Source organism: Mytilus trossulus, unplaced genomic scaffold (genome assembly GCF_036588685.1).
Source record: "Mytilus trossulus isolate FHL-02 unplaced genomic scaffold, PNRI_Mtr1.1.1.hap1 h1tg000103l__unscaffolded, whole genome shotgun sequence".
Classification (NCBI taxonomy): Eukaryota; Metazoa; Mollusca; class Bivalvia; order Mytilida; family Mytilidae; genus Mytilus; species Mytilus trossulus.
In genome coordinates this window covers 1,358,407-1,367,356 of record NW_026963296.1, presented here as the reverse complement: position 1 = coordinate 1,367,356, position 8,950 = coordinate 1,358,407, and the positions used below count along the sequence as shown (strand labels likewise).

The 8,950-nt window shown below is 31.5% G+C and overlaps 1 long non-coding RNA gene across 1 annotated transcript; it reads left to right on the top strand.

Moving 5' to 3' along the window:
• Positions 1-813: 813 nt before the first annotated feature.
• Positions 814-8,684, top strand: LOC134699966 (uncharacterized). Its single transcript, XR_010103710.1, has 4 exons — positions 814-1,906; positions 5,603-5,672; positions 6,099-6,175; positions 8,237-8,684. It is a non-coding gene; the product is annotated as an uncharacterized LOC134699966 (long non-coding RNA).
• The last annotated feature ends 266 nt before the right edge of the window (positions 8,685-8,950 follow it).

Here is an 8,950-nt window from a genome sequence, read left to right as displayed (position 1 = left end):
AAAAATCGTGAATGGATTGGTGATGTTAGAAAACCAAAAACAAAAAATCTAATAATTGTTAATCCTATTGTAGAAGTGAGAGAAGCGAACGGTTCCCTTTCTGAAGAAGAGAAGCTACAAGAACTACTAAGAATGTTCTTTAAAAAATATGCTGGTCATCCAACATTATATATCATTGATGACTGCAGTGCAACAAAAGAACTAACAAAGAAAAAAGATATGCTGTCCGAGCTTGCATTTTCAGGAAGACATGCGGAACAATCAGTGTGGGTCATTTCACAGAGATACAACTCTGTTTTAAAAGATTTAAGAGAACAAACAAAATGGTTATGCATGTTCTACACAAAAGATAGAGATAGTTTTGATAATTGTCTAAGAGAAAATGATGTTATTCCTACTTTGGAAGAAAGACAAAGAATAAAGGAAGAACTTAAAAAAAAGAAACATCGTAAATTAATATTAAAGACAGATCAACCTACTGATTATTGGTTACTTAATTGATTTTTTTAGCAATTCTCAAGTAATGCTTAAGTAATGCTTAAGTAATGCTTAAGTAATGCTTAAGTAATTCTTAAGTAATTTAACCAAAATAAGTAATTCTTAAGTAATTTAACCAAAATAAGCAAAATAATGCTTAAGTAATTTAACCAAAATAAGCAATAAAAAAAAGCAATGCTGTTGGAAATACTAACAATTGCAACAAACACTGCAGTCTTATCATTGGTTGGATATGTTGTATTTATTTTTTTTAAAGTTAAAAATAAATTATATCCGTTTTTTGAAACGTATAAAATGAATGCTGAAGAATTATTAAGAGCCATTCTCTGTAAGGACCAAAATTAGTGTTCACACCTATGTCACAGATTTTTACCATTCTTTGTACACATACTACATAACTAACATACTTTACAAATAACACTTTAAAAATTGATTTTGGGCTTTGTTACTATGGAAATGGCGGCCATTTTGATTTTGGGCTTTTTTTTCAATGAAAATATGAAAAAAATTCCTAAATATCAATGATAATTTTCCCGTAATCCTGACAGTAAATGATGCAGACAATTATCACATCTGAAAGCTGTTACCTTTGCCTTTTAAAAAATATATTACATATTTGGCTGACAATTGTGTACATATGCTTATTTTCTATAGGAGAAGGGGGTGATTCTGGCATCTAAATGAAAACCAAATTTCACCAAAATTCATTGAAGCTTTGAAAACATTTCCGAGATAGTTTTTTGAAAATATTGTCAAAATCATAAAGATAAACCCCCCATTTAAAAATTAAAAAAAATTCAGGGATGTGTTTTTTGATTTAAGAAAAAAAATGTGGATTGAAAACTTGAAAAAATAAACTATGTGTCTATGAATTATCTCCCCTTTATGGTTCTTCTTCATTGAAAACATAAAGAAACAACAGGAAGTACAAGGGTTAATGCCCAAAATAAAGTGCAGACGAAATGCAGACACTGATAAAACCATTACAATGTTGGTAAAAATAAGATATATCAAGGTAAATAGGACTATGGAGTGAAATTTCTCTCCAAAGTTTGTGGATTGTGATAAACTCATTTGATGAACCTCTTGCCAAACAATGAAACAGTGAAACACATGCAGTACATACATGTACCAAATGTTTGCTATTTTTTCTGAGAATGGTCTTAAACCATCAGTAGCTCTAGATCTCCACATCAATATTGTATTTCAATTAAATGAAGAAGAAAAAATAATTCAAATTGTGCACATCGCATGTTATGCCAACAAAAAGTTTTCATCCAGATATTGACCACATCAACTTGATCAAGGATTCTGGACACAAGTCGTTACCTTACAGAACTAGCATTAAACTAGCAAGTAGTGGACCGAAGGAAAAGGATTTTATTCATCTTATTAACTAGACAAGAATGTGAGTAATGGAAACTAGAAAAACTAGAGGCTCTAAAGAGCCTGTGTCGCTCACCTTGGTCTATGTGCATATTAAACAAAGGACACAAATGGATTCATGACAAAATTGTATTTTGGTGATGGTGATGTGTTTGAAGTTCTTACTTTACTGAACGATTTTGCTTCTTACAATTATATCTATCATGAACTTTGCCCATTAGTAACAGAGAACTATATTTGGTAAAAATTTACATATAAATTTACTAAATTAATGAAAATTGTTAAAAATTTACTATAAAGGGCAATAACTCCTTAAGGGGTCAATTGACCATTTAGGTCATGTTGACTTATTTGTAGATCTTACTTTGCTGAACATTATTGCTGTTTACAGTTTATCGCTATCTATAATAGTATTCAAGATAACCAAAAACGGCAAAATTCCTTTAAAAATTACCAATTGGAGGGCAGCAACCCAACAACCGGTTGTCCAATTCATCTGAAAAATTCAGGGCAGATAGATATTGACTTGATTAACAATTTAACTTCTTGTCAGATTTGCTCTAGATGCTTTGGTTTCATAGTTATAAGCAAAAAACTGCATTTTACCCCTATGTTCTATTTTTAGCCGTGGCGGCCATCTTGGTTGAATGGCCAGGTCATCGGACACATTTTTCAAACTAGATACCCCAAAGATGATTGTGGCCTAGTAGTTTCAGTGGAGATTTTGTAAAAGATTACTTAGATTTATGAAAAATGGTTAAAGATTGACTATAAAGGGCAATAACTCCTAAAGGGGTCAACTGACCATTTTGGTCATGTTGACTTATTTGTAGATCTTACTTTGCTGAACATTATTGCTGTTTACAATTTATCTCTATCTATAATAATATTCAAGATAATAACCAAAAACAGCAAAATTTCCTCAAAATTACCAATTCAGGGGCAGCAACCCAACAACCGATTGACCGATTCATCTGAAAATTTTAGGGCAGATAGATCTTGACCTGATAAACATTTTTATCCATGTCAGATTTCCTCAAAATGCTTTGGTTTTTGAGTTATAAGCCAAAAACTGCATTTTACCCCTATGTTCTATTTTTAGCGGTGGCGGCCATCTTGGTTGGTTGACCAGGTCACGCCACACATTTTTTAAACTAGATACCCCAAAGATGATTGTGGCCAAGTTTGGATTAATTTGGCCGAGTAGTTTCAGAGGAGAAGATTTTTGTAAAAGATTACTTTAATTTACGAAAAATGGTTAAAAATTGACTATAAAGGGCAATAACTCCTAAACGGGTCAACTGACCATTTTGGTCATGTTGACTTATTTGTAGATCTTACTTTGCTGAACTTTATTGCTGTTTATAGTTTATCTCTATCTATAATAATATTCAAGATAATTACCAAAACAGCAAAATTTCCTCAAAATTACCAATTCAGGGGCAGCAACCCAACAACCGATTGACCGATTCATCTGAAAATTTTAGGGCAGATAGATCTTGACCTGATAAACATTTTTATCCCATGTCAGATTTCCTCAAAATGCTTTGGTTTTTGAGTTATAAGCCAAAAACTGCATTTTACCCCTTTGTTCTATTTTTAGCCGTGGCCGCCATCTTGGTTGGTTGACCAGGTCACGCCACACATTTTTTAAACAAGATACCCCAAAGATGATTGTGGCCAAGTTTGGATTAATTTGGCCTAGTAGTTTCAGAGGAGAAGATTTTTGTAAAAGATTACTTTAATTAACGAAAAATGGTTAAAAATTGACTATAAAGGGCAATAACTCCTAAACGGGTCAACTGACCATTTTGGTCATGTTGACTTATTTGTAGATCTTACTTTGCTGAACATTATTGCTGTTTACAGTTTATCTCTAACTATAATAATATTCAAGATAATAACCAAAAACAGCAAAATTTCTTCAAAATTACCAATTCAGGGGCAGCAACCCAACAACCCATTGACCGATTCATCTGAAAATTTCAGGGCAGATAGATCTTGACCTGATAAACATTTTTACCCCATGTCAGATTTGCTCTAAATCCTTTGGTTTTTGAGTTATAAGCCAAAAACTGCATTTTACCCTTATGTTCTATTTTTAGCCGTGGCGGCCATCTTGGTTTGTTGACCGGGTCACGCCACACATTTTTTAAACTAGATACCCCAATGATGATTGTGGCTAAGTTTGGTTTGATTTGGCCCAGTAGTTTCAGAGGAGAAGATTTTTGTAAAAGTTAACGACGACGGACGACGACGACGACGGACGACGGACGACGGACGCCAAGTGATGAGAAAAGCTCACTTGGCCCTTCGGGCCAGGTGAGCTAATAAAATTAAATTGACATGACCCCCCCCCCTTTTTTTCCCCTTTTATAGTTTGGATTAGTTTATGTAATATTTAGATTTTCATAATTATCATTCATCATTGATTATTTGTTAAACATAAAAGCAGGAGCACTTTCTGTGTATTTATTTAGTTTCAAAACAGATAATTAACAATGTACAGGGTCTCTTTTCATGACTTTCATGAGTGTAAAAATTGGGGTCCTCTAATTTTTATGTATTATTTACTTTTTACACATTTTCTAAAACAAATACTTATTCTGTACAATTCTAAGGAAAATGATTCTATAATTGAAATGTAGATTTCTGTAGTAATTTGATTTCTTTTTAATGTTTGTCCTTCATTCTGAGATTTATAATCTATATTGTCAGTGGCAGATCCAGAGTGGGGCCCACTAACTGACCTATTAAGAGGGGGCCCGCTTCAGTCACGCTTCAGTGATTCCCTAGATAAGCGACTAAATTTTTTCTTAAAAAGGGGGGAGGGGGCACCCCCCCCCCCCTAAATCCGCCTCTGATTGTATTACCTTATTTGGATTTCCACAGTTATTTTTCTTACTTTTGCATCCCATTATTCTCTATTTTAATTATGATCAATTATGTGTGCTTTTTATCTCCAATTATAATGTTCATAATTATTTTTTAATTCAATAATTTGCTTATATTAATTATTCTTTGTTTGGTAAACCCTAATCTATTATTTTTACAATTTATGAATTATTTGATATTGTTTCAAAACAGTACTTTAGCTGTAAATTGTCAAAACTTTAAAATTCCTATTTACATAACACCATTGTTGTGAATATAAAGACTTGATTTGCATTCAATATCAAGCTCCCCACCCCCTGACCCAAGATTAGATGTACATTCTATATCCCTCCTCCCCATCTCTGAGATTTGACCAGGTTTTTAAAACATCCTAAATAATGAGTATCTTTTAACAATGGTTTGGAACTGTAAATAACCCAAAAAAATATATTGAAAAAAAAATTGCATAATGATAGAAAATAGATGAGTACTCTGTTGCAAATAAAATCTGTGTATGGTTTATTACCTTTCACTTTAACCAAGGATTTGTATAGTTAGACTAACTATACAAATCCTTGCTTTAACATATGAATAATTGGTATGCAATATTACAGCTAATTTCTTAATGCATTTAGAATAAAATTTTGGTTAGCCTGCTTCCTTTGTTTGTATATTGTACACTTATAAGGATAACACCCAATTAAATTCAAATATGATTTTACTTTGTAAGCATTAGGAAATTAGCTGTAATAAATCTTGAACAGCAATACATGTATAGATTAACACAGAACTTGTTTCAATGTTTAACTAAAGTTTTATAAATAATTGCTATCATTTTTTCCAGCATGTTGTACTTTGTTTCTGAAGAAAATAAGAATAGATGTCAATGATGCAGTACCTGAAGGTTAAATGAGGTAATAATAATATATTGTTTAAAAATAATCCTAGTATCTTCACAAAAGGTTCAGCATGTGTTTAAAAGGTGTACAGAAAGCAAATGTTATATCAAAAATAATCATAAAGTGATTGCATAGAATTGAACCCCTAGAAACTATTACTGGCAAAAATAAAAGTATATTTTTGCTGAATTATTGCCAATGAAATTTATCTCTACTAGAGATCAAAGAACATAGAAGTAAACAGTATAGGTCAGCCATGATCACGAACATGTCAGAGTCAATATTTTATGTGCCCATAACTGAGTTATATTGTAGTAAGTTACAAATGTCCCTCAGTTTTTTTTTTCTTTTCAAAGCCAGATTTATTTGACATATTCCTTAGAATTAACCAGGGGAAATAGCAATTCAACATGACGTCATCAGAAACCTTAGATTTTTCAGAGTGATGTAACACAGGCAAGAATTTAAGTGAATGAAACAGCATCACTTCTAAAAGTAGCATGGAATTTTTATCATAGGTATTATTTAGACAGACAGTTTAAAAAGTGTTTTGCCTTGTAAATCAACAACAACAGTTTCTCAATCAATATTTTAAAATTGTGTTTAACTGTTTTACTAAACCCCTTCAAACTAGCTATATATAGAATCCCCCTTTTTTTTGGGCAAAAAGGGGGGGGTGTATACATCTAATAAACAATCTGTTGTCCAGTTCCAGTCAAAAACATTTGGGAATCTAATCTTAATACCAAATTGTTAATGCTGACAAGTGATTATAACATCAATTGGCCAAAATTAGAGCCATTTTTTTCTTTTAATTAGAAATATCTATGCAATTGGGAGAAACATGACTCAGAAACATTACTTTTCCTATAACTTTTTATAAATTGCTTATTTCTTGACCCATTTCAATGCGATTTTATTCTTGAATTCGGGGCTTCTTTCATGTTCTGAATCTAAACATGTATAAAGTTTATGGATTTTGGGTCCCTTTTTTAAATGGGTCCATTGAGGGTCCAAAATTTAACTTTGTTTGATTTTTATCAAAAATTGAATTATTGGGGTTCCTTGATATGTCAAATCTAACTGTCTATTTAGATGTTTAATTGTGGGTCCTGTTTTCAAATTGATCTACACTAATAAGGTACCAAGGGTCTAAAATTAAACTTAGTTTGATTTTATCAAAAATTGAATGTTTGAGATTAATTGATAAGCCCAATTTAACTGTATATTTCAATTTTTAATTTTGGGTCCTGTTTTCAAATAGGTCTACATTAAGGTCCAAAGGGTCCAAAATTAAACTTAGTTTGATTTTTACAAAAAAATAATTTAAGGGGTTCTTTAACTTGCTGAATTTAACCATGTATTGTGATTTTTGAGCCCTGTTATCAAATTTGTCCATATTGAGGTTTAAAGGTTCCAAAACTGTTTAATTTCATCAAACCATTGAATTCCTGGGGTTCTTTGATATGCTCAATCAAAATGTGTATTTAGATTTTTGATTTTGGGTCCCATTTTTAAATTGGTCTACATTAAGTTCTAAAGGGTCAATAATTAAACTTAGTTTGATTTTAACAAATATTGAATTCTTAGGGTTCTTATATATGCTGAATCTAAACATGTGTTTAGATTTTTGATTATGGGCCCAGTTTTCAAGTTGGTCCACATCAAGTTCCAAAATTTAACTTTGTTTGATTTCAACAAAAATTGAAATCTTGGGGTTCTTTGACATGTTGAATCTATTTAGAGTTTGGATATTGAACCATTTTAGCTTAATTGTCAAATGTTTCATGACAATCCCAATTCAGAGCTGTATCAAGCCTGGTTCTGGCTATGCAAATTGGTTACAAAGAAATTATATGCCCAAGACCTATTATGGTATACAAATGTCCTCCGTCTGTCTGTCCAGGGTAAACATGTCTCACCATAACATTAGAAGGACTTTTCCAAATTTCATGAAACATAATATAGCTGTTACTTATAATGGTTAAAATGATCTGTATACGTTTTGGTAAAAATAAGATTGAACCTTTTTGAGTTACAGGACTTTGTAACTAAAACAGGGGTGTGTTTTTTCACATGTCGCGCCGTATCTCAAAAATGATTTATGATGATTGCTTAAAACTGTACACACTTCTTAGTTATGTTAATCTAAAGATCTGTTTACTTTTTGATGATGATTCAAAATGTTTATATTTTAGAGTTATTGAGTTTTCTGGTATAAAATTTTTTTTTTGCACCTGTCGCGCTGTATCTCAGAAAATGTTGATAATTATTGCATAAAACTTACACTTAAGACAAAGGTCGTATCATACACTCATGGCGCTTCAGTTTATTGAGTTCATGTCTGACATGTTAATGACCGATAGACAAACGGACAACAGTATGCCATAATAGTCCTGTAAATGACGTATAAAAAGTGCATAAATAATGCACTCAAAAGTTAACCATGAAAGAAACAAAACTTTTATTTGAATTTCGTGTAAGCATCAATCATTAGGAAAAAATATTTAAACTAGTAAAAATTGCTTATATCTAATATATGATTAAGTTTGTAAAATAAAATACTTTCTTTTGTTTAGAAATAATCCAGCAGTTTCCAGATTATGAATTTCACCATGTTAATGAGTTTTACAAGCAGTTTGGATGAGGTGTTTTTCAGAAGAAGAAATGAGTTCGAAGAATATGTATTCTAAAAGTTCCAAATCTGTTTATTGTAATAGATTACTTGAAATAATGAAGAAAATTATTACAACTGTTTTTCCACAAAATATAGAAGATGTCCTTCATTCACTGACAATGTAATTGAGTTCTAATAACCAGGAACAGAAACCTCAAGTATTACCAAAAGGTTCATTTGGTTCTTTTGTTGATTCATTGGAAAAGGCTGAATCTTAGCGCCACTAAAAAAATACTGTCATTCTAGACACAGACCATGTTGTATAATCAAGTTTATCAGATGCTTCCAGACATATCTGAGAATAAATGTTATGTGACATCTAGCTGCAAAATAAAACTGATTTCAAGTTTTCTGTTAATCTCTATTGTTAATGCCAATTATTTTGTCATAATCGCATCTCAAGTTGCATGTTTTACCTGTAACCTCTAGAAATGTATCAAACTGTTATACAAGTGAGTGGTTTAACTAGCTTTAAAACCAGGTATAATCCACCATTTTCTACATTAAAAAAAGGCCTGTACCAACTCAGGAATATGAGAGCTATTATTCATTCTTTTGACATGTTTTAGCTTTTGATTTTGCCATTTGATAAGGGATTTTCCATTGTGAATTTTAC